Raw genomic sequence first — 13,055 nt, 5'->3', positions numbered from 1 at the left:
GAATTGGGAATTTATGAAGCTTTCGGAACACAGCTCCCTTGAGTTGCTGATTACAGCCCAATTATAAGGCAAAATAGGAATTTTTATTGCCTGTAACGCTGAAATACCAATAGTTTAGTTTGGGGAGTGACAGTACGATAGTGTTTGGCTGTTTAGACACCAGAGCTGGGTTGTGTAGGATAAACTTTAGCTCTGCCTGTATTAACGGTGGAATCTTGTGAGTCTTCCTCTTTCTCTACTTTCCCCGGCTGTGAAATGGGAGTTGTGTTAGTCAGACATTTTGTTGCTGTAGAAAATGCCTGAGAAAACAACTTCACATGAGGAGAGGCATGGTGGCTCATACCTGTAATCCCAGCACTTGGTGAGTACAAGGTACTGGCTATGTAATAAGACCCCGTCTCAATGAAACAACATAACCATAAAGTGGAGGAAGACTGCATGAAATGGCTCACTGTTCAAGGCTTCAGTGCATGGTGGTTTGTGTCTGGTCTTGTGGTATGGCAGTACTTCCTGCAGGGGGAGGAGGGTACTTCCTGCAGGAGGGAGGCGTCCAGGAAGCAGAGAGGAGTCAGTGGCGCCTTCTTTTCTCTCCTTATGCCATGCAGGGCAGGTCTCCCTCCCACAGCAAAGCCTCTCTGGAAAGACCTCGCAGACTCACTCAAGTGGGCTCCACTAATCTAGGTGCTTCTCAATCCAAGCAAGCCATCCAGACTCAGCCATCACACACACACACACACACACACACACACACACACACCGTGATCATACTTGTGGGGAAGAGATGAACAATGCTGAGATATGCTAAGCATCTGTTCCAGTACTTGGCACTTCTTACAATTTAGTACACACAGCTTTGACCAAATGTAGCAAATAATAATAATAATAATAATAATAATTTTTTTTTGGTTGGTCGTGGGGCTTGAACTCTGGGCCTGGGCACTGTCCCTCAGCTCTTCAGCTCAAGGCGAGCGCTCTACCACTTGAGCTACAGCGCCACTTCCGGTTTTCTGGTGGTTTATTGGAGATAGGAGTCTCAAGGTCTCTTTTGCCCGGGCTGGCTTTGAACCACGATCCTCAGATCTCAGCCTCCTGAGTAGCTAGGATTACAGGCGTGAGCCACCAGCGCCCGGCTTAATAATAATGTATTTTAAGATATCAAAAGGAATGTCAAAAACAAAGGCTTGAATTTCCCCCGAATTCACCTTCAAACATAGAGATTTCTGGCTTGGTTTGGGTAACTTTTTTGGTGGTGCTTTTCCCAGGGACTGCACTCTGTTGCTCACTCAGTTTCCTGAATCGATTTTACTTTTTTTGCTCCGGTCACATATAGCAGGGGGTCTGAGAGTTCTCACTATCAATAAGACACTGTTGTGTATGTTGTGTTGTTCAAAATTCTTTGAAGGTTATGTCCCTTTCTTGCGAGAAGGTTCTTCTCACTTACCTTTCTTCTCTGGAGCATTTTACGGATCTCCAAGGCCATTGCTAGATGGCTTATGTTCATTTGAAAATTCAAGTAGGGGTAACCTTCTAAATTCATCTCAAGATGTAAATGGTTCTGGTTTTCAAATGACCAAAATGGAAATCTTTATGCCAACAATAACAACAACAACAAACCCACAAGTGTTTTGAGTCTGAAAGATAAGACAACATTCTGGAATATTTATATACCAAGAGAGTTGTTGTTGAGGCCCAGATTCTTGCACGGTGAGGATCGGCTCTTTGTACTTGTTACTATAAACAGGAAGAGGCCCAGAAGTCATGGAGTCCGGTCAGATCCTCCCTTGCTTCCTGTCTCTGCTGGCCTCATTCCTGACAGCAACCTGCTTGAAAACCAATCCTGATCCCGGATTCACACTCCAGTAGGATCCTTTTCTCTCCACCTCCTTCTTCCAGGCTATGCAATTTAAAAATTGAGCACTAGGTGGAACTATTAGGCTCCAAAAGCCTAACTAGCCCAACCTTGAACCTACTCTCACATTCCTGGGTTTCCAGGGAATCAATCCTCATAGACATGCCATCAGCAACCTATGACTTACCTGCTCACAAAAAGTCTTTTTTTTGGGGGGGGGGTGGTCCGGTCGTGGGGCCTGAACTCTGGGCCTGAGCGCTGTCCCTCAGCTCTTCAGCTCAAGGCTAGTGCCCTACCACTTGAGTCACAGTGCCACTTCCGGCTTTTTTCTCTCTCTTTTTGCTTATGTGGTGCTGAGGAATTGAACCCAGGGCCTCAGGTATGCAAGGCAAGTGCTCTACCACTGAGCCACCTTCCCAGCCCCCACAAAAATTCTTGAGAGAAAAAAATATCCAACTAAATGGTTTTTAAAATTAGAAACTAGAGGGAGTCAGTGGCTCACACCTATAATTCTAGCTACTCAGGAGGCTAAGATCTGAGGATCCCTGTTCAAAGCCAACGTAGGCAGGAAAGACAGTGAGACTCTTATCTCCAATTAACCACCAGAAAACTGGAAGTGGCGTTGTGGCTCAAATGGTAGAGCAATGGTAGAGCTCAAGGATAGTGCCCAGGCTCTGAGTTCAAGCCCACAACCAACAAAATAAGAAAGATAATTGAGCCTAAAAATCAATGAAGAACATCATTAGTGAGCTTAAATATTTCATGGATATTTATCAATATAACAATTACTAACGAGCCGGCCGCCAGTGGCTCATGCCTGTAATCCTAGCTACTCAGGAGGCTGAGATCTGAGGATCGTGGTTCAAAGCCAGCCTGGGCAGGAAAGTCCGTGAAACTCTTATCTCCAATAAACCACCAGAAAACTGGAAGTGGGCGCTGTAGCTCAAATGGTAGAGCGCTAGCCTTGAACTGAAGAGCTGAGGGACAGCACTCAGGCCCAGAGTTCAAGCCCCACAACCGACCAAAAAAAAAAATTACTAATGTTCAGCCTCATATTATGACAAGTTAAAAAAAAAAAAGCAAAAGAAAGTGTAGAGGCATAAAACTCACGATGGAATTCTGGAAAAGAAAAAAGGCATGGGAGGAGGAACATGTGATGAGTTCAAAGGTCAGCATTGTAAAGGGGCAGTGAGGTCTTAGAACATAGAAACGGGGAGTAAACTGTAGGCTATGGTTCTAGACTTTTCCCCATCAGAGTCCATGCTGGGGATGTAAGAAACGGAGCCTTTGCCATCAGATGGACGTATGTTTTACTCAAGAGTCCATTAACCATGGCTCCCACAGGGCTGCAGAGAAGCAAAAGCAAGAAGAGGCAGGGGAAAAAAAAAAGAAAAGATGGAGAGCTGCATGGAAAGATTCACCTGGAAAGACAGACAGCTGTAGACGAGCCGTGGCAGCGTACTGCTCCTGGGGGCCACGCTGGTGCGGACACACAGCAGCACTCCAGTGTCTGCTGGCCAGGGCACGCAGCTATGCCTGCGACACCCTCGTTCTGCAACTGGAGCTTGAACGTAGGGCCTTGATCCTGCCCAGTTTGCTTGTTCATTAAGCCACATCTCCAGCTCAGTGTTTTGTTCATTAACTGGAGATGTAATCCCTTGGAGTTTACTGCCCTGTGTGGCCTTGAACCTCAATCTTCAGGCTCTTAGCTTTCTGAATAGCTAAGTGTATATACGTGAGCCACCAGTGCCTGGTGAAAATGGACATTTTTAAAAATCAGTACACTGTCCAGGGGTAGTATGGTCCTCAGGTGGCAGACCGACAATAGGAGCACAGGTCAGGGGCTGTGGGCTAGACAGGGGTGGGGAGGCCGGATGGAGGGAGCCTTCCCTTTGTCCTATGTAGCAGGTTCTTAGGATTTTAAAGGGTGGCTGTCAATCCAAAACTGAGTGTGCCCTCTTGCCTACAGCCTCTTCCCTGTCATGAAAGATTGAGCTGGATCAGCAGGGCATTGTGGAGTCCAGTTCTATGGATTCTGATTTGTCCTCCAATTCATTTCTCTCTCTCTCTTTTTTTTTTTTCCACTCCTGGGGCTTGAACCTGGGCCTGGGTATGTCTCTGAGCTTCTCAAGGCTAGCACTCTACTACTTGAGCTGCACAGCCACTTCCGGCATTTTCTGTGATTTCATCGGAGATCAGATGCTCACGGACTTTCCTGCCTGGGCTGGCTTCGAACCGAGATCCTCAGATCTTAGCCTATTGACTCTGGCTAACTTCTCACTCTTGACTGAATCAACCTGACTCTAGGATTTTTGTTCTAGACTTATTCCGTGAGATGGAGGCTACTGACGCTCTGAAGCAGGGATCATATGAGGAGTGAAGTTTCTGGACTAGGCCAGCCCCTTTACCGGAATAAGGGCTCCTGACCTCATATTCTTAACCTTGTATTGTTTTCTTAGGGGTTATATTTCCTAAGCATCTGGGGGTTGGGGGCTCCATGCTGCTCAAAAGAACAGAGGCTTTGTTTTGGATGACTTGGAGTAGACAATATCCCCATTCAAGGGATCAAGGTGGCTGGGAAGGGTAATGCATCAAGGAAGAAAGGAATAGTTCAAGTGTGAAAATTCTGGGCCAGACAACTGCTCCAAGCTTCCTTCCAGTGGACCTGGCCCTTCCCAGAGAGATGCACGGCCTGAGCTGCAGCTCTGATGCTTTTTGAGATGAATATGAAGCCTGCACCATTCCAGAATCAGCTTGGGGGCATGCTTCTCTACGTGTGGCTGATCATCTGTTACCATGACGGGAGTGAAAAGAAGGCACCGGAGTTACTGGAAGATCTGCACCTACCCCCAGTAGACACCAATGTTCCTCCCCTTTTTTTAGCCTCTTTCTATCGTCATTTCTGTGCTCCATCTGTCACCCCTCAACTCCCTAGAGAATGAGACACTTATTTGTGAGCCAAGGCCACCACATGTCCATTCTTTGAATACTGAAGAAAGCTTTTCTTTCTTTCCAACATTTGTCTGTGGCTTTTTTTTTTTTTCCAAATGGGATAAGCTTCTGACCTTGGGTTTGGTAGCCTAAGGACTTTTCCAATCCTCAGGTTCTTTAGAAGAGAATGATTGATATTGCTGCTGTCATTCCTTCTATTTGGGGCATAGATGGGGAAATCCACAGCGATGAAAAGGAAAAGGATGATGTTCACAGATGGAGCGCTGGGCGATTAGTATCGGAAAAGACAAAAGGGGAATTCAAGAGAAGGCAGGATTCTCTGCTCAGATTTTGTGTAAAGCTGGTCAAGGATGGTCTGCCACACACCAAACCAGTTCAGTGCCTACAATCCTGTGTGGCCTTCACAAGGCACTCTCCCAGTGCGAGCTTGCATCCTGATGCTGACTGCATTTCCTCCTGTCTTAAATGATCTCCCATCTTTATGTTATCCATTAGGAAATAAAGATGTTCATCTATCAATGATCTCCTGCTGATAAGCTAATTGCAAAGAGAAAAACACCCCATCCCATGTAGAAGAGGGCATTTTAACTGCGTTTCTGTCATCTAAGACACACTAGTCCTAGGGCTGGAACTCAGGACCTGGACACTGTCCCTGAGCTATTTTGTTCAAGACTAGTGTGCTACCACTTGAGCCACAGCTACACTTCTGGCTTTTTCTTTTCTTTTCTTTTGAGGAGTTCAAGAGCGTCATGGACTTTTCTGCCTAGATTGGCTTCAAACAAACCTCAATCTTCAGCTCCTCTGTATCACCTGAGCTACCCCCTTCCACAGTTGTCCCTCAGAATAAAACACCTCCAGAAACAACAGCCAAATTCATCTCAGAACCACAAGTGTCCCCTCATTATCCCTTGCACCCAACCCATACCATAGACTTTGTGTGTTCTTCTGAGGACCACGAGAGCAGCTGGAAACAATCAGCCTGGGGAGACCAGAAGACCACAGGGCTCCAGGACACTAGCGCCAGGGAAATGAGTGGTAGACTGAGGTCTGGCTCGGGCCCAAGGTGCTCGGGAGGCCACACAGCACTGCTGGGTAGGGCAGGGACATGGCTGAGCACCAAAATGATGTGCAGCATTTGCAATGCAGATATTAGCACGTGTGAGTTCAAATGCCATTTGGAAAGGTAAGTACACTCATCTGGGGAAAGCATCGTCTCCCCAAGTTACGCAGCAGCTTCACAGCAACTCCAAGACCCAAAGGAAGCACACATTCCTGGCATCATTGTAATCCTGGGGGGCCAGCCAGCCCCAAGGAGCTGCACCCCCCATCCTCAGTGACACTAGAGGAACTCCATGCTGCTGTGATTAACTGAGTACTACTTGCATTCATGTTCCTTCCTTCCTATTCTCTCTGGTGACTGATTGCTTTGGCTCCTGACGCTGCCATTTTCTCCCCAGGCCGTCTTACTTCTCACTTCCCTCTGACACTTGATCCAGGCAGGAGAGTTTCCTTAAGCCTCTGCCACCACCCAGTTCTGCTTCGCCTGAAACTCTACCCATGCCCTTGTTTGGAGCCAGGGACAATCCCTGCACCCCTGCACTGGGCACTTTCCTCATCTCAATTATCTGCTATTCTGTGTGTGTGTGTGCGCGTGCGTGCGTGTGTGTGCGCACATGCGTGCGTGCTGCGTGTGTGTGTGTGTGTGTGTGTGTGTGTGCGTGTGTGCGCGCGCGCTGGTACCAGGATTGAACTCATGGGGCCTTTTGCTTTCTCGTCTCTCCCTCCCCCAGCTCAAGGCTGGTACTTTATCACTTTAAATAGGTTTGAACCAGGATCCTCAGATCTCAGCCTCTCAAGTAACTAGGACTGCAGACATGAGCGACCGGCACCATGCATTCCATTATAGCTAACTTCTGTCAGTCTCGCACAGTCTACTCTACATAGATAGGTTTGAAACAGACTTCCGGTTGCCAGTCCTCAGTTGACTGCCCTGTCAGAGGTCACATGGCTACCTTCTGACTTCTCACCTGCCTTGCTGGTCTCCTCTCATTTTCCCAACTTCTAGAAGCTGGAGAGTCCAGGGTTAAGTCCTTAAACCTCATCTTTTCCTTGTCTTTACTTATACTTCAGGTGGTCCCATGAAGTCTCATGGTTTAAGTGTCATCTATAGATGATGGTTCACGCCTTTAATCCTAGCTACTCAGGGAGGCTGAGATCTGAGGATCTGAGAGAGAAGCAAAAGTTCTCTATGATGACATCTCCAAATTTCTAGACTTTCACTTCTGTCCTGCTCATTTCTCTCTCTTTTTTTTTTTTCCGAGAAAAGCCAGCATAAAGCCCTTTTATTGCAATAAAACTCATGTGTGGTTCAGGGTGGGGAAGTGGAATAAAGCAACAATTTCTTTCACCAAATCACTACACCAGACTGTCCTGCTCATTTCTAAGCAGTGAATTATTAAGTCCAATCCATAAGTAATGGAATTAAGCTCCATCTTTCGGTCCACCTCTGGAAGGGAGTATGGAGGAATTCTGGCCATTAAATTAAAAAAATAGCCATACATTAGCTCACTAGTATTAGTGCTTTTCTTTTTTTTTTTTTTTTTTTTTGGTTGGTCATGGGGGGCTGAACTGTGGGCCTGGGTACTGTCCCTCAGTTCTTCAGCTCAAGGCTAGCACCCTACGTATTAGTGCTTTTCTAGCTTCAGTTATTATATTGTTCATACCTAGAAATCCTTTTGGTTTCAAGCCTGCCAGTCATTTCCCATAGAACAGCATTCCTTATACACCTAATGTCTTATTTCTTTAAACTCAAGTTGTTATTTTTCACTTTGTAACTGTTGACTCTAAAATACGAAGTCTGCATGATGTCTTGTCCTGATATGTTTTATTTTGCTGGTTTTGACTAACAATATCATTTATCAGTTACTGATTTATTCTTTCATAGTCTGCAAATCCCTCTGTTCCTTCATCCTTATGGCAGAAAGTAACTTCTTCCACATCTATGTTTCATAATACTTTGATCACATTGGCATTCTAGTACTATGTGTGGAAAGTTTATCTAGCACGACAGTATGACCTTTCCAAGAGTAGAAACCATACTATTTTCTTCTTTAAATGTCTAATCTTACTGCCTGGAGTAAGGAGTAGGTAAACAAACCATTGTTCACTCAATAAATCAATGGATGATGGATGCTATTGAAATATCATTTTCTAAAATGACTTTCATCAACAAGAAAAATAATATAAATATAACATGACCTTTGGCTCTAGAAAAAAAAACCCACTACAATTGTGACAACAAACACAGGCTTGAACACTTCAAGAAATGGTTGTTTCTACAAAAAGAACTCCTATTCATGACCAGGACAGGAGAAGGAAGGAAGGACAAGATTTCCTTTGCTTTCTCCTGGAGACCTCTGGACTTACTAATTGGTTTTAATGCTTGAGTCGTGGCTCCAGAAATAGCCCAGTTTCTGGCAGCTATGTGGCTCATACGACCTTGGGAATTTTCAGAAAGGCTGAGCAGTTCTGAGGATGCAGTGGAGGTATCCTTGTTATTCTGGCAAGAGTTCTTTTGGACTTCACTCAAGCAGCATGGAGGGGCACACACACTGCCCCTGCCTGGGGGCTGTTATCCACAGCTCCTGGAAGCAGGTTCAGCAGTGCCCAAGCCTGCTGCCAGGGAACAACGTTCTTCCTTCTGGTCACTGGACATATGGGAGAACAGAAGCTTCCTGCAGATACATACATGCATGTATTCCCCATATTTAGACATTTTCTAACAAGTCTGGTGTCAAAAAAAATTCCTAAAAATGTATGTGCTTCATTGATTCCATTCATAGGAAGTGTTGAAACGCTTTGATATGTTCTGGTTTTTTCAAGGCAGACCATCTGATAGTGTACGAATTTGATATGGACTTTGATTAGCCCTGAAGGCCTAGACTTGAACTGTCTACAAGGAAACAGCAAGAAAGACAACAGCATTCTCCAGCTGGGCTGACTCACAGGTACGCTAGCTAAATGCTTCAGTATTTCTAAGTCTCTAAGTTCATTGTTCATATCATTCTCTTTTTGTGTATGTTGCTCAGAAGCTGGAGGCCAGGTAACAGAGTTATACTCCCTAACTCTCTATTCCAATACTTGGCACACTTAAAAATCTCTAACATTTTCCCTTGGCCTGACCTGCCCATTATCAACATGATAAATGAGTAGGTTTGCTGGTAGGAATGTGGAATGGATAAAAAACATATGCTTGGGTGGGGTCAAGGGGAGAGAGGTAGACAAGAGAAGGGGAGAATACAGTTAAAACGCCAATGTATATGTCCTACAAAATTATTAAGAAGGAAAGAGGAGGTAGGGGAGGGATGGGTGAGAATGTTAAGTGGTGACATTGATCAAGATATATTATATTCATAAATGGCAACTTGTTTATACAACTACCTAAAGATAATAAAAAAATTTAAAAACCATATGCTTCATTATATTCATAGATGGAAAACAAAGAGCTATTTTAGAAGAAGAAAATAGGAGATGAGAAGATCATGGAAAGGAAAACAATGAAAAATGCTGTACAACTAAAGAAGGAATACAATCAGGAGGGAGGCTCTAGAGACCAAAAGTTATTCAGTCTTAACCCCATCCCCCGCCTGAACTCCCACACAGCCTGCTTCCTGGTACATGGCCAATCCCTGGAAATGTTTCTGATCCTTAATGGAATCCTTGGGCCATTTTCCATTATTATTTCTTGCCATACCTTGCCAATGTGAGATGAGAGGCTTAGTGTATCCGTTTCTAATTGCTGCTTGTAACGTTACCCCAAATGTAGGGAATTAAGCCACACAAATCCATTAATTATTACTTTATGAGGTTTTGAACTCAAAGCTTCAAGCTTGCTAAGGAGACACGTACCACCAAGCCATACCTCCCTCCCTGATTTTTGTGCAGATACTTATCATGCCCCTTTTAGGTGTCTACTAGTGTTAAGTATACAGGATTTAGTATGATTCTTATCTATACTGACAAAAAAGTATGAGAGAAAGGGAAATGCCATAGAACAGTGTGTTTATAAAGTTCTGTATCTCAGATGGCTGTGATTCCTATGCAATTGACTAAAAAACTTAGAAATAGGAGGACAGAAAATATGAAAACTAAAAAACACCACAGCAGCATACTCTGTTAGGCTGCACCTGGAAGATGACATAGGAAATTATATCCAATGACAGAAAGCAGAACAAATCATTGCATTTTATTAAAAATTTCCAATTTATAACCAAAATATACAACCACTACATTTAAAATCAGTTTGTACACTCACAGTTAAAGTGCTAAGAAAAAACAGTTACAAAAAACTTGACATCGTCTACTGTAAACAAAATAAATCTACAAGAGCAGTGTGAAGCACGAGGGCTGATGTGGAAGCTCCGCGCATGCGCCGCGCAGGCGCTGCTCCTGCGCTTGCGCCCCACACGATGCTTCCCACCCATTCCCCACAGGAACCAGAACCTCCACGCACATGCGCACACGCGCACAGGGTGCAGACGCACGAAGACCGACGCCACCAAGGCCCAGGTCTCGGCACAGACACTTTCCAGCAAGGGGTGTGTACCATGAAGCAAGACGAAAACGAAGACTGGACTAAAATCACCTCAGCAACTGAATGCAGAACGGGGCTTTACAAAGAACATGGCAACGACCAGGTGTTTAGAAGTAATAGGATGTTTTAAAAGATAAAAACGAAGAGCACTGTCTTTCCTACCCTTCTTCTCGCTCTGTCTGAGGCCAGGTCTCTAGGCAGCCCAGGCTGGCTTCACACTCATGAGAGCAACTCCGCTCAGCCCGAGGTGCTGGGATTACAGGTGTGTCCCACCACGCCAGCCACCCTCCTGTGTCTATGATGGCAACGTGGAGAACGACTCTTCTAAACAGCCTGGACAGTATTCCTCTGAAAGTTTCCTATTCGTGAGCACAGATGGAAGTAGGCCTACATGTGAAGTAGGATGGAATGCGCGGGAAACACGACAATCTTAAAAGAGGCCTGCCTCAGGAAGATCTAGGATGTCCCAGACAATCCCTTGACAGAGGAGAGAAGCATGAGTAGCCCGGACATCAGCAGACCCCAAACCACATGAAATTACATAGTACTGTCAGACAGCACCTGGCTTCAGGGAAAAGAGGCAAATTTCTAAGTCCTCCCAACACTAACAAGATAATTTCCATTGAGATTAAATTGATTTTTAACTTGTTTATGTGAGGTGAAAGGCTGTAGTCACTCACACTTTGAAATGAATTGGTTAGAGCAAATATCTTTCTTCCTACCACTTCATAGGGGTTGGGCTTTGGAAGTACTGAGATTACTGGGGATAGAATGCAGATGGGAAGGTTTGGGGTTGTGGCATTTGAAAAACAGGTCAGATAGAACATGAATAAGGGCAGGTCCAGGGTACTGTGAGCTTTTCAATGAGGAAGTTTACCAAATAATTATTGTGTTCAAAGCTAATTTTCTCCAGTGTAAACATTTATCCAAAACCAAGACACCTAGAGTGTTTTAGAGTATACTAGGTACTAAATTAATAGCCTCTGTTGGTTTAGCTGTTATCTATTATTCTTAACAATGTAACTTACCTATATAGCAATATGGATTCTGATATTGGAAAAACCTAATTCACAACTTTTTAGATCATAAAACTGAAGTTTTCCTGTATATGAGTTTTATATTTTTATATTCTTCTTTATACTCATCTACTCTTATTCTTATAACCTGAGATAGGTATAAAGAAAAGCTTTAAGTGGCATTTTATGGCAGATTTGTTGGCTATATTACAGAGTAGTCATTATTTTCTTTTTTTTTTAGTAGTCATTATTTTCAAAGCTTACCAAAAGAATAGAATTCTATAGTTAGCAAAATTTCAGTTTGTATTAAATGTAAAGAGGGAGAATTATTTTACCTCTAAGTGATATTTAGAGACTAGTCCCTTGATAATAGGACAGTAGCTCAAGTTATAAAAACTTGAAAACCACATACAGACTCAGTGAAAGGCTTATAGACCGTATTCCCTAAAGGCATTTGCTTTAAATGGATAAAGTATCTTTGAAAATGGAGAAATTTAGTAAGAAGACAAAGCAGTTTCTTTGAAGAAAACTTGTGATTTATATAGTTTTTAAAAAAGTTAATTTTATTTACTCTTTGATTATGTGGTACCAAGGACTGAACTCAGGGCCCCATGCAGGTTAGGCAAACACTCTACTACTAAGCCACATTCCCAGCCCTGATTCCTGTAGTTTCTAAAAGCCTCTGAGAGGCTGGTAAGAAGAGCTGGGATGAGCTCTTTACTTAGCCATACTTCCAGTTCTAGCCTTTTGCTGATTAAGTGGAGATAAGAATTTCTAGGATTTGACTGCCTGGGCTGTTTTTGAGCCCAGCTTTTGAGATCTCAGCTTCCTGAATAGAATAGCTAGGATTATAAGCATGAACCATCAATTCCTGGGTACATTTAGTCTTTTTTTTAAATTGCCAGTCATGGGGCTTGAACTCAGGGCCAGGGCACTGCTCAAGGTAGTGCTCTATTACTTTGAGCCACAGTTTCATTTCTGGTTTTCTGGTGGTTAATTGGAGATAAGAGTCTGGAGGGCGCTAGTGGCTCATGCCTATAATCCTATCTACTTAGGAAGTTAAGATCTGGGGATCATGCTTCAAAGCCGGCAAGAAAGTCCATGAGACTCTTATCTCCAATAAACCACTAGAAAACCAGAAGTGGGGTCGTGGATCAAATGGTAGAGCACTAGCCTTGAGCTGAAAAGCTGAGGGACAGTGCCCAGGCCCAGAGTTCAAGCCCCACGACCGACCAAAAAAAGAAAAAAAGTCTTATGGCTTTCTTGCCCTGACTGGCTTTGAATCATGAGCCTCAGATCTCAACCTTCTGAGTAGCTAGGATTACAGGCATGAGCCACCAGCACTAGCATTATGGTCATTTTTAACCCACAAAACACAAAAAAATCTTATATGTTCAGAAAAATTTACCCAAATATATGCATGTAGCAAGAATCTTACTGGCCTGCTTCTTACTGGTCTGCCAAGAATAGATTGAGATAATAAGCTAACATATAGTAATGTAAAATAAAATGAAACTTTTAAAAAGCTTCAAAATCAGCTCATATTAATGAAATATGAGCTTTGGGTACTGCATAGTATAGCAAGTGAAATAACTAATCATTACTATTAATTGAAGACAATTGATTATAATTCTCTAAACTGACA

General features: G+C 43.7%; 1 long non-coding RNA gene across 1 annotated transcript in view; it reads left to right on the top strand.

Moving 5' to 3' along the window:
* LOC138823408 (uncharacterized) overlaps positions 1 to 13,055 on the top strand; it is a 52,727-nt gene that overhangs the window by 3,789 nt on the left and 35,883 nt on the right. Inside the window, exon 2 of the long non-coding RNA XR_011370791.1 lies at positions 8,684 to 8,808. This is a non-coding gene — a long non-coding RNA (uncharacterized lncRNA). The remainder of the gene's footprint in view (positions 1 to 8,683; positions 8,809 to 13,055) is intronic.

Source organism: Dipodomys merriami, unplaced genomic scaffold (genome assembly GCF_024711535.1).
Source record: "Dipodomys merriami isolate MVZ:Mamm:240054 unplaced genomic scaffold, mDipMer1.0.p SCAF_12, whole genome shotgun sequence".
NCBI classification, from domain to species: Eukaryota; Metazoa; Chordata; class Mammalia; order Rodentia; family Heteromyidae; genus Dipodomys; species Dipodomys merriami.
Note: the sequence above shows the minus strand (reverse complement) of the source record. Positions and strands in the feature narration are given on the sequence as shown.